General features: G+C 41.5%; 1 protein-coding gene across 2 annotated transcripts in view; it reads left to right on the top strand.

The window, feature by feature from the left end:
- The window catches only part of CNTN5 (contactin 5), a 2,223,160-nt gene that overhangs the window by 549,328 nt on the left and 1,654,071 nt on the right, over positions 1-19,761 (top strand). For both annotated transcript variants that reach the window (XM_082244684.1, XM_082244682.1), the window contains exon 3: positions 18,984-19,057. The gene's annotated coding sequence lies outside the window, so the exon portion shown is untranslated. The remainder of the gene's footprint in view (positions 1-18,983; positions 19,058-19,761) is intronic.

Raw genomic sequence — 19,761 nt, 5'->3', positions numbered from 1 at the left:
CGGAAAAAAATCTTTAGAGCAAGACTAGGCATGCTCAGAGACTAAAGAACACATACAAAACTATCCAACACATGACATCACTTCTGAAGTAGAATTCTGTCTTACGGGAAAATTCGTATGAAAATAACCTCTTCACTTTCCACATCAGACTAGCATGCCACAAAAACGGACGACAGATCATTCGATAATCTGATAGTGTGTATGGGGCTCCATTCACACCAATGCTTTTTGCAGAAACCCAGGACATGATTTTTAACATGGGTTCCCACGGAACACATTCACATGAATGCATTTTTGTGCCTCTTCATTTTTGGAAAGGATCAGGGACTTTTTTAACCACTTCAGCTCCAGAAGGTTTACCCCCCCTTCATGATCCGGCCATTTTTTTGCGATATGGCACTGCGTTACTTTAACTGACAATTGCGCGGTCGCACTGCACTGTAGCCAATTAAAATGTATGTTCTTTTTTTCCCCACAAATAGAGCTTTTTTATGGATGATATTTAATCACTTCTGCAATTTTATTTTTTGCGCTATAAACAAAAAAAAAGGCTGACAATTAAAAAAAAAAAAAAAAAAACAATATTTTTTACTTTCTGCTATCAAACATATCCAATAAAAAAAATGTAAAAAATTTTAATTTCTTCATCAGTTTAGACCTTAATGTATTCTGCTACATATTTTTAGTAAAAAAAAAAAATCCCAATAAGCGTATATTAATTGTTTTGCGCAAAAGTTATAGTGTCTATAAACGATGGGATATATTTTTGGAATTTTTATTTATTGTTTTTATTTTTACCAGTAATAGTAGCAATCAGCGCCTTCTAGCGGGACTGCTAAATTGCGGAGTGCAAATTTGACACCTAACTGACACTTTTGACACTTTATGGATCCAGTGACACCAATACAGTGATCAGTGCTAATAAAATATGCACTGTCGCTGTACTAATGACACTGGCAGGGAAGGGGTTTACATCAGGGTGATCAAAGGGTTAACTGTGTTCCTAGGGAGTGCCTGCTAACTTGTACTATGGGAAGGCAGAGATCTGTGTTTCTGCTTAGCAGAGACACAAGATCACTGCCTTCCCTTGTCACGGAACGTACCTGTATGTGATTCTGCACAGAGCGGCCGCCCTTCCGCAGTAAATGTACGTGGGGCAGTCCGCATCAGGGTAAACGCAAAACTGCTTTTTTTTCTGTTTTGGTTTTAATAGACTTCGGTGGAGACGCTGCAGAAAAGCGTGTAGTACGTTTTTAGTGCGTTTTTGATGCGTTTTGCATTATTTATTCTGCCCAACAACAAATTAGCCAAATAAAAAGAAAAGAAGCATTAAAAAAGCAAAACACATTAAAAATGCACATCCAAAAATGTGGAAATCACAGCAAAAAAGAGGAAACACTCAAAAGCAACATGCATAGATGTGAATCGAGCCTAAAGCTTCATTCAGGTAAATGCATTTTTGCATGCTTTTTGCAGAAACGCAGGACATTTTTTTAACATGGGTTCCTATGGCACACGTTTACATCAATGTATTTTTGTGCCTCTGCATATTTGGAAAGGGTCAGGGACTTTTTTAACCACTTCTGGACTTGGAAGGATTTGCCCCCTTAATGACCAGGCCATATTTTGCGATTCGGCACTGCGTTACTTTAACGGACAATTGCGCAGTCGTGCGATGCTGTATCCAAATAAAATTGATGTCCTTTTTTTCCCACAAATAGAGCTTTCTTTTGGTGGTATTTGATCACCTGTGTGATTTTTATTTTTTGTGCTCTTAACAAAAAAATGAGCGACAATTCTGAAAAAAAACAATATTTTTCACATTCTGCTATATAACATTCCCCCCCCAAAAAAAATTTAAATCAAAATTTTTTAACAATTTAGTCCAACATTTTAGGCAAAAGTTATTGTGTGTACTCACTACGGGAAATATTTATGTCATTTTTATTGTTTTTCTTTTTTTTTTCTTATTAGTTATGGCGGCGATCTGCGATTTTTTTCGGGACTGCGACATTGCGGCGGACAGATCAGATCCCTGACTGACATTTTTGACACTTATGGGGAGACCAGTGACATTACTACAGTAATCAGTGCTAAAAATATGCTCTGTTACTGTAATAATGACACTGGCAGGGAAGGGGTTAACACTGTGGGTGATCAAAGGGTAAAATGTGTACCTAGGGGCGTGTTTCTAACTGTGGGGGGGCGTGGCTTGTGAAATGATCACAGAGACCTGTGTTCCTATATAGAAGGATCAAATGGGCTTTCCAGGGAGAAGATCGGTCAGCTGTGTTTGCAACAGCCAACCGTCCTCTCTCAGCGGGGAGCGATCGCTTGTGTCAGGCGGCAATCAGAGCCGTCTGACCCGTGCATCGGCTTCCCCGCTGACGAGCGGGGGCGGGAGTATGCCGCCGGCAGCGCGCGCTCACCCCCTAGCTGCCTGCGTGCTACCGACGTATACCTACGGCAGTTCCTGCAGGAGCTGCTGCCTGCCGCAGTATAACTGTGCCGGGCAGTCGTTAAGCTTTTTTGGATTTTTGGTTCAATAGACTTTACCCTCCCTGGCGGTCTAATTATGTCAGGATTTCTGTGCTAAAAGCGGTACATTATTTTGCATGGAAATCTGTTGTTTTACATTTTAAAACTCGCCTTCCCCTGCGATCCCCCACCGTCCTCTCCTGCCGTCCTCCCTTGCCGCCCTTCCGCTGTCCTCCCTCTCTGTGCTCGGTAGATGCCGGCATTTGCCTTCCTGTTCCCTTCCCTGCGAGCATTGCAATGCAGGGGGGCGGAACCAGCAGCAAATTCAAAAGTGTAAATACACTAATAACATGATACAAAAAAGCTGTGATCCTAACGGATTACACTGTATCATGCCATTTCACCACAGGATTTCACCTGGTGACTTTTCCAGTGAACTGCCTGTGCTATTCCAGTGCTTTGTGCCTGGAAAAAAAAAACGACCATGGCGTCCATAAAGCGTTTTATTTGCGCAAAAGTGCTTTTAGACAAACTGGAAAACAGCAACAGCGAAACGGAGTTACTTGAAGAACTGAGCGATAGCGATTCGTGGGAAAATTCGTCATCAGGTACGGAAAGTGACGACAGCGACGATTCTGATGTCTCTTTCCGGCACATCGCTCCATTGGAAATTCTGAAGAATAATTTGATATACTTCCCAAATTGCACAAGCTATGTGCCAGAAAGAGACATCAGAATCGTCACTGTCGTCACTTTCCGTACCTGATAAAATTTTCCCACTAATCGTTATCGCTCAGTTCTTCAAGTAACTCCGTTTTGCTGTCGCCGTTTTCCAGTTCGTCTAAAAAGCACTCTTGCGCAAAAAAAAAAAACGCTTTTTGGACACCATGGTCGTTCAAAATTTTCCAGGCACAAAGAACTGGAAAAGCACAGGCAGGGCACTGGAAGTCACCAGGTGAAATCCTGTGGTGAAATTACATGATACAGTGTAATCCGTTAGGATCACAGCTTTGTATCATGTCATTTGGTGTATTTACATTTTTGAAATTGCCGCCGGTTCCTCCCCCCTGCTTCGCAACGCTCGCAGGGAGGGAACCGGAAGGCAAGTTCCAGTGATTGCCCGTGCACAGAGCAGGGAGAGACTGTGAGGAAGACGGGGAAGATGGCGGGGAGGACAGCTGGGGAGGATGGTGGGGGATCGCAAGGAAGGTGAGTAACATTGCGGGGTAATCCCAGAGTGTGGCTCGGGGTTACCGATTTTGGTACTGAAAGTTAACCCCGAGTCACACTCGGGAATACCGCCAGGGAGGTTAATGGAGAATCTGCAGAAAAGCATGTAGGGGCTTATTACCACAATTTGGCAGCAATTTTCGCTTTGCGTCATTTAATCTGCTCTATAAGAAATTTTCCAGAAAAAAGCATAAAAAACGCAAAAATCTCTACGACAACACTCAAAAGCAAACTGCATAGGTGTAAACCGAGCCTTACTAAACTATGTTACTGGTTTTCATTGGTTTATGTAAAAGAGGTTTTAAAAAAAATCATACTTTAAAAGTTATTGTATATCTGTCATCGAAAAAACATCATGTGATAGACACCCCCTGATACCGATCAAACTTTTCTTACAATTTGTCAGCAACACCTATTACCATGAGCAATTGCATACTTACCAGCTCTGGGACTTGACTGATGTTTATGTCTCAATTGTTGCATTGTGGCAGGCAATTGGCATGTTTCATACTCCTTCATATAGAATTTACACAGTGGTGGTAGGAATTAGAGCGGTGGAAAAGCTTGGAACGTACCGTGTCAGCTCTGCATCGCACCAATCAGCAATTTAGCAATTAGCATTGCCGATTGGTGTGCTTTAGTGCTGACACTTCAACGTGCTGACATTGCACATAGGAACAAGTTTTCATAACTAAAGGAACTATTTTTATTTCTTTCTTTTTTTTTTTTTTTCTTAACTTTTTTGAAATGTCTTAACAACAGTGCAGGAAAAAGGTAGGGACAGACAGAGAGCTCAGGTATGGTACGATTACCGCACTTCAAAACCTGCCAACTGTCACCTACGTTATAATGGGAACGGGGCACATAGAAAACAATTGTTTTCTTTGTGCCCTGGCAAAGACTGACTTTTTAGTGTTAAGGAGCCCACCTGATCTTGGCCCAGCAAATCTTGGCAGTCTACCAGTCTTCCTATGTCAACACAGTATAAGTGTATCTGAACTGATAGGAACCACCTCCAGAGCCTTTGTTGTGATCTTTAATCCCCTCCCAATGTGATCACTGTGATTGGCTGTCAGAGTGGTCACATGATATAGAGGTAATCCACTGGCTCCCGTCTGGGATCTGTCTTTGGCAGCCTAATCACTGTGTATATTAGAAATATAAAACTGCACTCCGACTTGAAGATTAATAAAATGTATTTATTGAAGAATCCAAAAATCCATCATGTACAAAAATATCAGAGACAGGGGACAAGCATAGTTGACGCGTTTCACGAAGTTAGATTCGCTTAGTCATAACTATTAACTACATTTGTGAAACACGTCAACTATGCTTGTCCCCTGTCTCTGATATTTTTGTGATGGATTTTTGGGTTCTTCAATAAATACATTTTATTCATCTTCAAGTCGGGGTGCAGTTTTATATTTCTAATCTACACAGCTGCCGGGATTGCGGATCTAACTAGCACCCAATCTGGATGTTTGGACACCATACACCTGAGCGCTTTTCCTTGTGTGTGTGTATTAGCCTAATCACTGTGCTTGGAGAAACATCACCCCGCTTGGTTGCATATGTGTAGCATGTGTGCGTTAACCTCCCTGTTGCCGCACATAGGCTTTACATCAGGGGGTGTCAAACTCAAGTTTATATTTTTTAGGCCACATCTGCATTAAGGTTGCCCTCAAAGGGCCGATTGTATCTGTAAGACTATATAAATGTATCTACTCTTTATCATATTGAATAATTGCCTCTGCCTCCAATTATTACTGTTTTCAGTAATAACTTAAGACTTATGCTGTGAAGGGCATGTGCAGCCCGGCGCTGAGACCTCTCACACTCCTGTAGCAGATGATGCAAGTCTGAAAAGGAGGGTCACACGCTGCTGGTATCATTCACAAGAAACTTTACTGGAGAACATGGTTCTACCATGGTGCACTGTCTGAGCAGTCTCAAAGTTTCTTTTGGATGATACCAGCAGTGTGTGACCCTATTTTTTAACTGGCATGGAATTGTATTCTCAAAAGTATTTTAAGCAGAAATCCAAAGCACCCCACCCCCTTAAATGTAAAGAACCCCCCTCCATAAGAAGTCAAGAGTCCCCCATCCTCCCTCACATCACAGTGCACCCCCTTACCTTGAGCTGCTGCCAGGAAGAAGCTGGCAAGCAGAAAGTGAAGGGTCTGGTGGAAGACCAGAGTTGGGCTGGAGTCAGTGCTGGGATAATGCCATCCAGTGCCCAGGGCAAAGAGGCCAAACTGTGCCCACCTTCTCTTAGGGTCTAGGTTCAGGGTACCCACATCCCTGCAATAAACCATTGCGCCCAGGGCAACCGCCTGTCCTGCCCATTCCTTGTCCCGGCCCTGGCTGGAGGGGTGGGAATGCTGAGACCAGGGGAGGCAGAGACTAGCAGGTGCTACGCCTGCACAGGAGAGGTGTAGAATCTATAGTCTGTAGGAGTAGTTCTGACCTCTCTGCTGCCTACTGCTGAGATGGAGGGGGGCAGGGACAAGACTCTCTGCAGCTGCACGGAAAAGTGGAGGATCTGGCAGAGAATTTCTGTCCTCCTCTCTGCTTCTGATTGCTGAGACAATGTAGGGGCAGGGATAAGGGGGGGTGCCGCAGCTGCAGGAGAGGTGGGAGGGCCACATGAAATTGCCTGGCAGGCTGTATTCGGCCCTAGGGTTGCCACCTCATCCCTTTAAACCAGGACACATATTAATTACACAGGTTCTGAGGCTGATATATTGCACATAAGGCCCCTTTCACACAGGCGGTCCGTTCAGATCCACCTGTCTGTTTTTTTGGCGGATCTGAACGGTCCCCCCATGTATCTCTATGGGGCATCGGATGTCAGCAGAGACATGTCCGATCCGATCCGTCAAATCTAGATGGATGGAAACCCTATTTTCCATCCGTCCAGCGGATCAGATCGGATGGGAACAGACCGACGGTCCGTTCCCATCCGATTCCCCCATAGAGATGCATGGGGAAATGACAGCTGTGTCTCCGCACACAGCGCGGAGACACAGCTGTCATCCTCCTGCTCAGCGGGTGATCATGCGGATCGATCCCCCGCTGAGATAAACAGAGTCCATCCGACAGACGGACAGTGTGAAAGGGGCCTTAGGCACTAAGTGAGCTTAATTACCACCTTAATCAGCCTCAGAACCTGTGTAATTAATGTATGTCCTGGTTTAAAGGGATGAGGTGGCAACCCTATTCGGCCCGCGGGCCTTATTTTGACACACATGCTTTACATGGTTAGCAAGAGGTTAGGAAGTTTACCAGTGATTAGCTTCACATTAAAAGCAGCCAGTGCCAAGGTCAGGGATGGCTTGTATTAAAGCTCTGCCATCGCTTGCTTGTCGTTTGAACCCCAGAGTCTAGACACAGGTGCACTTTAATTTTAGGTTTTTATTAGATGTCTGTAGAGGGGACTGAAAAATGGAGCCATGTGTAGAGAAAAAAATAAAAAAATAACCTTTCATTAGCAAAAATAAGTATTCATGTGAAATAAAAGCTTGTAATGTTGAAAAGAGTCTTCCTGTGAAAAGATAACAGATTCACACTTATGGGATATTTGCGTATTTAAATTGAACATTTTGATGAGAAAGTGTTGTGTTCGATAAAACAAATTCAGTTAAAATAACGAATTTCCCTTAACCACTTGACGACCGCCAGCAGTATATATACTGGGGCAAGTAGGCTCTGTCCCTCGAAATGATGTAACTGTACGTCGTTTCATAGGGTCACTACCGGGGGCATGCACGCCACCGGAGGCATGTGTAGATCTGCTACAGGGGGAGCCAATCAGCAGGTCCAGTGGCAGCGATTGCCGTCAGGCACCCGCGATTACTCCACGTGGAGACAGAACGGCGGTCTGCCATTGTAAACACAGCAGACCGCTGTTCTGTCAGTTATAAACACAGGGCTCCTGTGTTCCTCCTATTTAGGAACACAGGTCCCTGTGTTCATGCAGCAAGCCCATCCCCCCACAGTTAGAAAGCACCCCTTAGGGACACATTTAACCCTTTGATCGCCCCTGGTGTTAACCCCATTCCCTGCCAGTGTCATTAGTACAGTAACAGTGCATATTTTTAGCACTGAATACTGTAGTAATGTCACTGGTCCCCCGGAAAGCCTAAAAAATGTCAGTTAGGTGTCCTATCTGTCTGCCACATTGTCACAGTCCCACTAAAAATCGCTGATTGCCGCCATTACTAGTAAAAAAAATAAATAAACATCTTTCCCCTAGTTTGTAGATGCGATAACTTTTGGGCAAACCAATCAATATAATCTTATTGGGATTTTGTTTACCAAAAATATGTAGCAGAATACATATTGGCCTAAAATGATGAATTTTTTATTTTTTTTATTGGGAATGTTATAAACCAAAAAAGTAAAAAAAATATTGTTGTTTTTTTTTTTTTTCAGAATTGTCGCTCTTTTTTTGTTTATAGCGCAAAAAATAAAAATCGCATAGGTGATCAAATACCACCAAAAGAAAGCTCTATTTGTGGAAAAATAGGACATCGATTGAATGTGGGTACTGCATCACACGATCGCGCAAATATCCATTAAAATAACGCAATGCCGTATCACAAAAAAAAAGCCTGGTTATTAAGGGGGAAAACCTTCCAGTCCTAAAGTGGTTAAAGCAGACCTTTAATAAAAAAAATGAAAGTGCCGCTTATCCTCCTCCCTACTCTGCTTCTAATGCTTTCGATTTTTTTTCTTTTTATGGAGAGCAGGTGCCTTTTTTGACAGATACCCGCTCCAACTTCCTCATTTCTCACCTAGGTGATACTTACGTAATTTGCCCCACCCCCTCGCTCCCCAAGCCCATTATCTGTGCAGTACTTGATCTTACACATGCACAGAGGGGAGCTGGCTGTGATTCCTCTGGAAGTCACGGCCAGCTCCTAAATCCAAGATGGCAGTGCTGGAGTCTCCAGGGACTGAAAGGAAACCTAATTTTTCAAAGTTAGCAGCTAGACCATTAGTAGCTGATGACTTTTATTTTATTTTTTTTTAAAGGTGAAACTCCTCTTTAATGTATTTTATTTTTATGTGTTTTATACGTGTGTTTACAGCCAACATATGAAGGGCTCACAGTAAGCTAGCTCCAGTTTTATTACCTTTTGGCAAACCAAAAAAAAACGTTTAATACTTTTTTTTTCAATGTAAGTTGGAAGTTTCTCACCCACTTGTTGACCACATCATTCTGTACTGTTAGCATACAAAAATATCTTAACTATAAAGCAGGGCAAAAAAACAGAACTATTGACGAATATAAGAAATAATGCTCAAAGCTGCTGCAGCAATCGAAAGAGCAGATTTTTCTGTTTCATTATTTTTTATTAAAGAATTTCACAATAACAAAGAGAATACAATGATACAACAAAGAATATCTTCCACAAATGTCCAACACACGTTAAGAGCCGGTTCACATCGCAGTGACTCAAAGTAGCCCCGGCTTTGAAGTCGCCCGTGCAGCGTGACTTCATCGTTGCTTGCAAACGACTTCTCATAATAGAAATCAATGCAAGTCGCTCCGACTTCGCCCAAAAGTAGTGCAGGAACCTTTTTCTAAGTCGGAGCATCTTGAGTCGCTCTGATTAGAACGGTTCCTTTGCACAGCATGGATCGCTACTTGTCGCCTGACAAGTCGAAGTAGTTTGAACTGGCTCTAAAGGACTGAAAGCCCACCAGCTTATGTAAAGGAGTTTTCTTCTTTTTTCTTTAACTTCCTTCCTCCCCCCCCCCATTTTCTTGTTAAGAAAATAAAAGTCTTCTCAAACTACATTGATCATTCTAGCTTTGTGGGCTATCCCCAAAACTGTGTGGATTCTTGGTATCACATTAATAAGGCACACCACAATCTGATTTTACATTAAAGCGGAGTTCCACCCTAAAATTAAACTTACCTCCATCTTCTCGCTCCGGGTCACCTGAAAAACAAATGGATAATCACAATTTTTTTTTTTTACCCACCTGGTTTAGAAGAACATATACTTACCTTACTTCCTCTTCCTCCCCTCGGCGGCCACGGCGATTCGTCACTTCCTGACTTTGCAATGATTCCTGGGATCTGAACGTCATCGCTCCCAGGAATCAATGCGCCTGCACCGGCCCCGACGTCACTTCCGGTGCAGGTGCCGTCATACCTTGCTAAACAGCTTCTGGGCATACCCAGAAGCTGTGCAGGGATGACGCTGACGCACCGGAAGTGACTGCGGGGCCGGGGCAGTGCATCGTGGGACCAAAGAAGACGGAAGAGGACACAGAAGAGGATCGCGCTGGCTTCAAGCTGCCCACACCTGAGATGGCAGCGCTGGATAATACATTTTCAAGGTAAGTATTTCTTCTTTCAGGTAAGTGTGACCCGGGACAGATCAGAGGCTAGCCATTGTGGAATGCACTAGCCCTCACTGTCCCGGGGGTATTTTTATAAAAAAAATGTCCCAGGGTGGAACTCCGCTTTAAGAAAATAAAACTATACAAGCTCGTATTGTGGTTCTAACTCCATGGCCATCACCTCTACAGTCCGGATGTACATCTGACCACAATTTTCACAATCGCTAGAGGGGACCCAGCCTCCTTTAGGAGGAGAGACACCCCCCTCATCGCTTAGAAAACTGTGTTCATTATTTAAGAGGATATTTACTTATGAAAGTTTATTTAGGACAATCGGGAAGACCCAAGAAAGATAACGTCAGAAATTAAGAAAAGAAAGAAAAGGTAAAGATTAGGAGGGGGGTAGTTGGACAAGACCTCGCACTCTGAACCCCACCGTCCCGGAACTCACTTAGCCGGTTATTGATCGAGGATCACCAGTTAGGTATCTGACCGATGGTTCCCATATTTTCTCAAACATCTTCATTTTATTGTTTAGGATCGCTGACGTACGTTCGTTAGTCATTATCTAAGAGAGCTTGTGCTTGAGCTGTTCCAATGGCAGGACGGGAAAAGCAGATTTTTCTGAACAAAAAAGGATATACAACTGAAAAAAAAAAATGGAGATGCCTCCTTTTTGCTGTGAAGCCTTTAATTATCGAAGTGCACACATTCTCATTTATTGTAAATTGTAAAGACTTCTTAAAAAATCAGACTCAGATTTGCCTCTCATGGAAATAATTTTTGCATAAGTAGAACAACAAAGTCAGGTTCCAGTGGACTCTTGCTGAAAAGAGCAAGTGGATAACAAGTTGGTGCAAAACGTGTGCCTCTACCTGCAATTAGGAGATAAAACAGAGTCCTGAGCCTGTAAGAGAGAGAGCAGTTCTCCATACCTCTAGTTATAAAAAGTTTATTAACTTAAAGGCTCAAACTAATATATTGTAATTGAATGCTATTAAAAATGAACTTTCCTTTTCAATCTGCAGCTGTTGTAATTTTCTGAAAATACAATACAATATGGTTACCTGGAGCATTTCTGTACAAAGAATATATACTGACCACACCCCAGAAACATCATTTCCTGCTTGTGTGATTGGCTCACCAATTTTCTCAGAAGTCTGCATTAAGATACAAGCCAGATTTCTGGCATCCCCTGCAGCAAAAATGTCATTTTTGGTGAGATACTCCCAACAAGAACACGTCTAAAGGGATGCAGGCCCAGCAGTTTTCCTCATTAGAGCCCTGCAGCTGCAACAGCTGATAGATAATTATGAAACCACTCCCATTTGACCCACTCAGCACAGAGGCACAAAGGAACAAACAGGGATTTCTTCAGAATAACAAAAGGTAGGAATCTGCAACTAAGTTTGTTAAAACCCCGGCAATGTACAGAGATCACCCAGAGGGGAATGTTTTTTTCCTCAACAAAAGTGGAGTTATTGGAATATTGGAATGCCTGCCTTTACACGCACATGAACTTTAATGGCATCCCAATCTTAGTCTGTAGGGTTCAGTAATGAGTTGGCCCACCCTTTGCAGCTATACATGCTTCAACTGGGAAGGGTGTCAACAAGTATCTATGGGAATGTTTGACCATTCTTCCAGAAGCGCATTTGTGAGGTCAGGCACTGATGTTGTATGAGAAGGCCTAGCTCCCATTCTTCGCTCTGACTCATCCCAAAGGTGTTCTTTCGGGTTTAGGTCAAGACTCTGTGCAGGCCAGTCAAGTTCCTCCACCCCAAACGCAATCATCCATGTCTTTATGGACCTTGGACTTGGGCTATAGACCTCCTAGGGTCCAACATCAGTGCCCTGACCTCACAAATGTGCTTTTGGAAGAATGGTAAAACATTCCCAAAGACACACTCCTAAACCTTGTGGACAGCCTTCCCAGAAGAGTTGAAGCTGTTATAGCTGCAAAGGGTGGGCCAACTCAATAATGAACCCTTCGGATTCCATTAAAGTTCATGTTTGTGTAACGGCAGGCGTCCCAATAATTTTGACTATATATATATATATATATATATATATATATATAGTTGTTTGGAGGTCTTTAACTTCAACTTTAAAACCTCAAAACATTATGATATGCCGAAAATGTATTTTGGAGAGTCCTGTTCAAACTCCGGGACCTGTTCTCGGAATCTGTGCACTCAGTTAAAATACTTTTTCCAGTAGAACTGTGCAGATGATATGTACCAAGGTCTAGGTTGTCCAATAATAAGCCAAAATAATATATAATCCTGCTGAAATCATGGGTAGAGGATGACCAATCTCTGCTGTTTGTGTGTACCCTGGAATTTGCTTTTATTGCACATAACAAAAATATATGGCCTTCTGTCGACATGCATTTTGTTTCCCTAATTTCAGATCTCACTAACTGCACATGAAAACTTGTATTGCAGTTCAACTATCGAAATATAATAACATTCAATCAGAGCCTTTCTATCACTCTGCCAGATTTAAAAAAATAAGTGCACTTTTGTGATAAAAATGAAAAGTTAAGTTGTTTCATAAACCTATCTCCATAAGCAAAGAGCGCTGGGCCTATAAATGACTTTTTCTAGAATGATAAAGCAATTGAAACTGGAATGACCGAATAGAGATCTCAGGGGACATCAGGGGAAAGGAAAAAAAAAAATGAAAAATGATATTTAAAACATATATATATTTACTGTGCCTTGAAAAAGTATTGAAACCCCTTGATATTTTCTACATTTTGTCATGTTACAACCAAAAACGTATGTGTATTTCATTGGGATTTTATGTAATAGACTAACACAAAGTGGCACATAATTGTGAGTGGAAAGAAAATGATAAATGGTTTTCAAAATATTATACAAATAAATATCTGAAAAGGGTGGTATGCATTTGTATTCAGTCCCCTTTACTCTGATACCTCTAACTAAAATCTAGTATAACCAATTGCCTTCAGAAGTTTCCTAATTAGTCCACCTGTGTGTAATTTAATCTCAGTATAAATACAACTGTTCTGTGAATCCCTCAGAGGTTTGTTAGAGAACCTTAGTGAACAAACAGCATCATAAAGGCCAAGGAACACACCAGACAGGTCAGAGATAAAGTTGTACAGATGTTTATTGCAGGGTTAGGTTATTACAAATATCCCAAGTTTTGAACATCTCACGGAGCACTGTTAAATCCATCATCTGAAAATGCAAATAGTATGGCACAACTGCAAACCTACCAAGACATGGCCGTCCACCTAAACTGACAGGCCGGGCAAGGAGAGCATTAATTAGAGAAGCAGCCAAGAGGCCCATGGTAACCCTGGAGGAGCTGCAGAGATCCACAGCTCATGTGGGAGAATCTGTCCATAGGGCAACTATTACTCCACAAATCTGGCCTTTATAGAAGAGTGGAAAGTAAAAAGCCATTGTTGAAAGAAAGACATAAGAAGTTGTTTGCAGTTTGCGAGAAGCCATGTGGGGGACACAGCAAACATGTGGAAGAAGGTGCTCTGGTTAGATGAGACCAAAATTGAATTTTTTGGCCTAAAGGCAAAACGCTATGTGTGGCGGAAAACTAACACTTCACATCACCCTGAACACACCATCTCCACCGTGAAACATGGTGGTGACAGCATCATCTTGTAAGGATGCTTTTCTTCAGTGGGTAAAGGGAAGCTGGCCAGAGTTGATGATGGATGGAGCCAAATACAGGGTAATTTTAAAAGAAAACCTGTTAGAGTTTGGAAAAGACTTGAGATTGGGGCAGAGGTTCACCTTCCTGCAGGACAACGAGCCTAAACACAGCCGGAGCTACAACAGAATGGTTTCGAACAAAGCATATTCATGTGTTAGAATGGCCCAGTCAAAGTTCAGACTTAAATCTACTTGAGAATCTGTGGCAAGCCTTGAAAATTGCTATTCACAGATGCTTTCCATTTAATCTGACAGAGCTTGAGCTATTTTGCAAAGAAGAATACGCAAAAATGTCACTCTCTAGATGTGCAAAGCTGGTAGAGACATCCCAAAAAGACTTGAAGCTGTAATTACAGAGAAAGGTGGTTCTACAAAGTATTGACTCAGGGGGGCTGAATACAAATGTACGCCACGCTTTTCAGGTATCTATTTGTAAAAAAAATTGAAAACCATTTATCATTTTCCTTCCACATCACGGTTATGTGGCAGTTTGTGTTTGTCTATCATATAAAATCCCAATAAAATACATTTACATTTTTGGTTGTAACATGACAAAATGTGGAAAATGTCAAGGAGTATGAATACTTCTTCAAGGCACTATGTATAGATATCTTTATCTATATATATATATATATATATATATATATATATATATATATATATATATATACAGTATCTCACAAAATTGAGTACACCCCTCACATTTTTGTAAATATTTTATTATATCTTTTCATGTGACAACACTGAAGAAATGACACTTTGCTACAATGTAAAGTAGTGAGTGTACAGCTTGTATAACAGTTAAACTCAACACACAGCCATTAATGTCAAAACCGATGGCAACAAAAGTGAGTACGACCCTAATTTAAAATGTCCAAATAGTGCCCAAAGTGTCAGTATTTTGTGTGGCCACCATTATTTTCCAGCACTGTCTTAACTCTCTTGGGCATGGAGTTCTCCAGGGCTTCACAGGTTTCCACTGGAGTCCTCTCCCACTCCTCCATGTCGACATCACGGAGCTGGTGGATGTTAGTGACCTTGCGCTCCTTCATCTTCCGTTTGAGGATGTCCCACAGATGCTCAATAGGGTTTAGGTCTAGAGACATGCTTGGCCAGTGCATCACTTTTACCCTCAGGTACTTTAGAAAGGCAGTGGTCATCTTAGGGGGGTGTTTAGGGTTGTTATCCCCGAAGGGAGGGGATCATGCTCTGCTTCAGTATGTCACAGTACATGTTGGCATTCATGGTTCCCTCAATGAATTGTAGCTCGCCAGTGCCGGCAGCACTTATGCAGCCCCAGACCATGACACTCCCACCACCATGCTTGACTGTAGGCAAGACACACTTGTCTTTGTACTCCTCACATGGTTGCCGCTACACACGCTCGACACTATCCGAATCTAATACATTTATCTTGGTCTCATCAGACCACAGGACATGGTTCCAGTAATCTATGTCCTTAGTCTGTTTGTCTTCAGTAAACCGTTTGTTGGCTTTCTTGTGCATCATCTTTAGAAGAGGCTTCCTTCTGGGACGACCAATTTGATGCAGTGTGCAGCGTATGGTCTCAGTCCTGACAGGCTGACCCCCCCACCCCTTCAACCTCATACGTCTATTTCCCAAAGACAACATCTGGATATGACGCTGAGCAGGTGCACTCAACTTCTTTGGTCAACTATGGCGAGGCCTGTTCTGAGTGGAACCTGTCCTGTTAAACCGATGTATGGTCTTTGCCACCGTGCTGCAGCTCAGTTTATGGCCTTGTCAACCTTATAGCCTAGGCTATCTTTATATAGAGCAACAATTCTTTTTTTCAAATCCTCAGAGAGTTCTTTGCCATGAGGTGCCATGTTGAACTGACCAGTCTGAGAGAGTGAGAGCGATAACACCAAATTTAACACACCTGCTCCCCATTCACACCTGAGACCTTGTAACACTAACGAGTTACATGACACTGGGGAGGGCAAATGGCTAATTGGGCCCAATTTGGACATTTTCACTTAGGGGTGTACTCACTTTTGTTGTCATTGGCTTAGACATTAATGGCTGTGTGCTGAGTTATTTTGAGGGGACAGCAAATTTACACTGTTATTGTTATACAAGCTGTACACTCACTACTTTACATTGTAGCTAAGTGTCATCTCTCCAGTGTTGTCACATGAAAAGATATAATAAATTATTTAGAAAAATTGAGGGGTGTACTCACTTTTGTGTGATACAGTGTATATATATATATATATATATATATATATATATATATATATATATATATATATAGTGCGGTTATTCAAATGGGCTTGTAGTAAGGTTCAGGAGTAATATATAATGAAATGTTCTGTTTTCTGAATACTTTTACCTATATTGTATTTTTCTACTGTACCAAAATTGTCACCTTGTCTATGATTTGAAAATGCCATGAATTACAAAATACAATGTAATAATACTCACTAATAAAAGCAAAAAAAAAAAAAGAATGCATCTAAATACTTAGGATGCAGATACCTAAGTTAAAATGCCATAATAGTTAAAATTCTAGTGAAGCGAACGATGATTGACAATGACCTGATTTCTGTACATTGTATAAAGCAGGTGCAGCATAGTTATGAAACACTACTGTGACCTTGTTAGGGGTGGTATGGCTTGGAAGCATGAATCTTGCTTTATATTACTTCTAGTCAATAAACTCTCAAAGTCAAATGTTGACATAGCTGAAAATCGTATATCACAAACAGAGCAGACTTCAGTGTAAAACAATCCAAAGTGAGACATTGTGCAGTGAGTGTAACCTTGCTTCTATTTAAAGACTATAGAATGGGCATTCGAGTATTATTTGGATTATTTTTGCTTACTCTTTCACCCTACAATGTTCTGAGATGTACTGACAGATTGCAAGTTCAAAGGTGGCGCACTGATATCTGTCCAGCCTCTTGCAGCCACGGGCTGGCCTCTTTGTCACATAGTTGCCTGTAATAGGCTCCAACTGCTTTCATAGTATATACAGAATTATTCTGCTTACTTGATTTTTTTTCCCCCATCATATGTATACTGAGTGGTATCTCGTTATGTACCTCCCGTTTTACAGCTTGTGCATTGTGCCTCTGCTCCAACTCAGTCATCCCCTCTTTGTTTCTCCTCAACATCCTGTATGATCCTTGTACAACCACCCTCATCCCCTACAGCACCCCCCCATAACTTGTCTCTCCTCCACCTCCAGCAAAACCCCTTCCGGTATGACCCTTGTTCTTCTCCTCCCTTCCCCTACAACCTTTCCACCATGCCCTGATTTTTCCTCCATTTCCATTCTTTACCCTGTACTGTATTTACTCTCATGCTTGCTTCACACCTATAAAGGGCAGCGTGGTGGGTTGCACTGCCATTCATCTCGAATGGCATCCTACACAGTAATACTGTGGGGGCTAATTGACCTGTGTTGCAGCTCACTGCAAACCACATAATGTGCTGTTTTTAAAATTGGATGCAGACCCATTTTGTTCCTGCATTGCAGTGTATATGTAGTTTCACCATCTTAAGAAACTTTTATATTAGATACCTGGGCTTGAGCTACTGAGTTTGTGCACCTACTGTTGTCATTGTTTAAGTGATTGTAAAGATCACCTTGTAAAACAACCCATTCAGTATAAAATGGAAATGAAAGGCAAAACAGTTTTGTATAGATATAAAAAATATTATAAATACCTTTTTTCCCTTTTTTTAAAATGATCTTATTCCCTTTGTTCTCAGCTGCAAAAAAGCTGGGAGGGAGGAGAAGCAGCAGTACACTGAGCTTGCCAATGAAAGGCTGTGCAGCAGGGGCATGTCAGGACAAGTCAATTTATTGGAGGAGAGTACACTGAGTTCCCAGCACAGCTAGAGAACTGACCACAATGTGCTCTCCTGCTTCCTGTGGTCAGTTTTTAATAGGAAAGCAAAGGGACTGGCAGGGAATTCACATAAAGAAAGCAATACAAAGAGAACATGATACTTTCTCATACACTGGGGGGGGGGGAACCTCTGGGTGAGTCTAAGATTGAAAAGGACCTGGGGGTACTGGAAGACAACAGGCTTGGCAGTGGCATGCAATGCCAAGTCGCTGCAAGCAAAGCCAACAGAATACTGGCATGTAGAAAAAAGGGGATTCACTCCAGAGATAAAGTGATTATTCTCCCTCTCTACAAGACTCTGGTCCGGCCACATCTGGAGTATGCTGTCTAGTTCTGGGCACCGGTCTTCAGGAAGGATGTGCTGGAACTGGAGAGAGTCCAGAGAAGGGCAACAAAAATAATTAGGGGAATGGAGGGCATCGGCTATGAGGAAAGACTACAAGCACTGAACTTATTCTCTCTGGAGAAGAGACAATTGAGGGGGGATATGATATCAATGTACAAATACTGTACTGGTGATGACCCTAGCATAAGGAATAAGCTATTCAGAGAAAGGAAATACAATAAGACACATGGCCACTCACTAAAACTAGAGGAAAGGAGGTTTAACCTTAAAATACGTAAGGGTTTTTTTACTGTCAGAGCAGTAAGGATGTGGAATTCTCTTCCACAGGCAGTGGTATCAGCAAGGAGCATTGATAGTTTCAAAAAACTATTAGATGGGCACCTTAAAGACCACAACATAGAGGGGTATACAATGTATGGTTAACAGTAGACACACACACACATCATAGGGTGAACTGGATGGATGGATGTCTTTTTTTCAACCTCACTAACTATGTAACTATGTAAAATAGATGGTACAGCAGGCTCATATCAGGAATATGAAGTGTTGGGGTAACAGACGCTTTAAGGACTCCTATTTTTCCTGTTGGATTTTGCATTTATTTATTTATATTATGAAGTATACAAATTCAAGAGGAGGCACAGAAAGCAGGCCAAGAACACACAAATGCCCAAGGAAACAGGACAGAGTGGGGGATCAAAGTCTATAAGATGCTAGGGACCAACACAAATGCTCCACCTATTACTTATTTACATGTTAGACAAGAGCTAATGAGACATAAACTTGCTCAGAAGCTAACTGATATTTTTAAAATCAGAATTAGGCCACATAGGTTCTCTTCTCGATGTATACATTTTGTTTTTTTTTCTATTTATGTTAATAAAAAAATCAAAATGCATTTTTTCCATATTTTGAATATATGAATATCTTTTTCCATATTTTCTTGACCTATGTTTGCTTAAAAATAGTTTTTTATTTTATTTTTAGGATTATATCTGATGAAATGCTGTGTTTGCCTGATTCTTCAGTTCAGAAGTTTGCTTCTTAGAAACACATAACAGGTAAGATTATGTTTATTGACTTCTGGATTATAAGAACGCTTCTCTCTCTCGTTGGTACTGTGTTACAAGTTTGTCAGGCTTGAGCATTTGCTTTATCTAGTTATATATTACCTTACCAAATGCAAATGTTCATTCCAAACAGCATTTGACTTAAATATTGTACCTAAACTGCTAGGGGCCAGGTTGTTTTTAGAAATATTGGACCAATGGCATATATTTTATTATATGGAACCAGATGGAATGACACTTAACAGGTTTTGAGAATAAATGATTGTTCTACCTTCTTACCAATTTTGGGGATGGTGTTGGTATACCAGAGAGCCTAATAAATGTCCCTCATCATGGTCCTGTGTGTGGCTTTTTAGAGCCTTGGTGCCTATCCTGGGGTGCAAGGTCCACAAACAACACAGCCCTTTGCTGCACAACTCTTTTCAGGTCCCAATAGAGAAAACATTGATTTGAAAGGGGGAAAACATGGTAGTGATTTCTATCAATCTCACGTAACCTTTCTTCAGTCTCTGACTCTTCTTTAGCAAGTATCCAGTATTTAAGCAAAACTGTAGCATGCCTTTAGTTTCTGAACATCTTATTTAGTATATCTGCAGTCTGTGACAGGGTTTTCTGAAGCATTACATATAATGAATATTATGTGTGGCCTTTTGGTGCAATCTCAGTAGAGTTTCCAGCTATCTAGAAATATACAA

The sequence above is a fragment of the Pelophylax lessonae genome (genome assembly GCF_965119305.1).
Source record: "Pelophylax lessonae genome assembly, chromosome: 2".
NCBI classification, from domain to species: Eukaryota; Metazoa; Chordata; class Amphibia; order Anura; family Ranidae; genus Pelophylax; species Pelophylax lessonae.
Note: the sequence above shows the minus strand (reverse complement) of the source record. Positions and strands in the feature narration are given on the sequence as shown.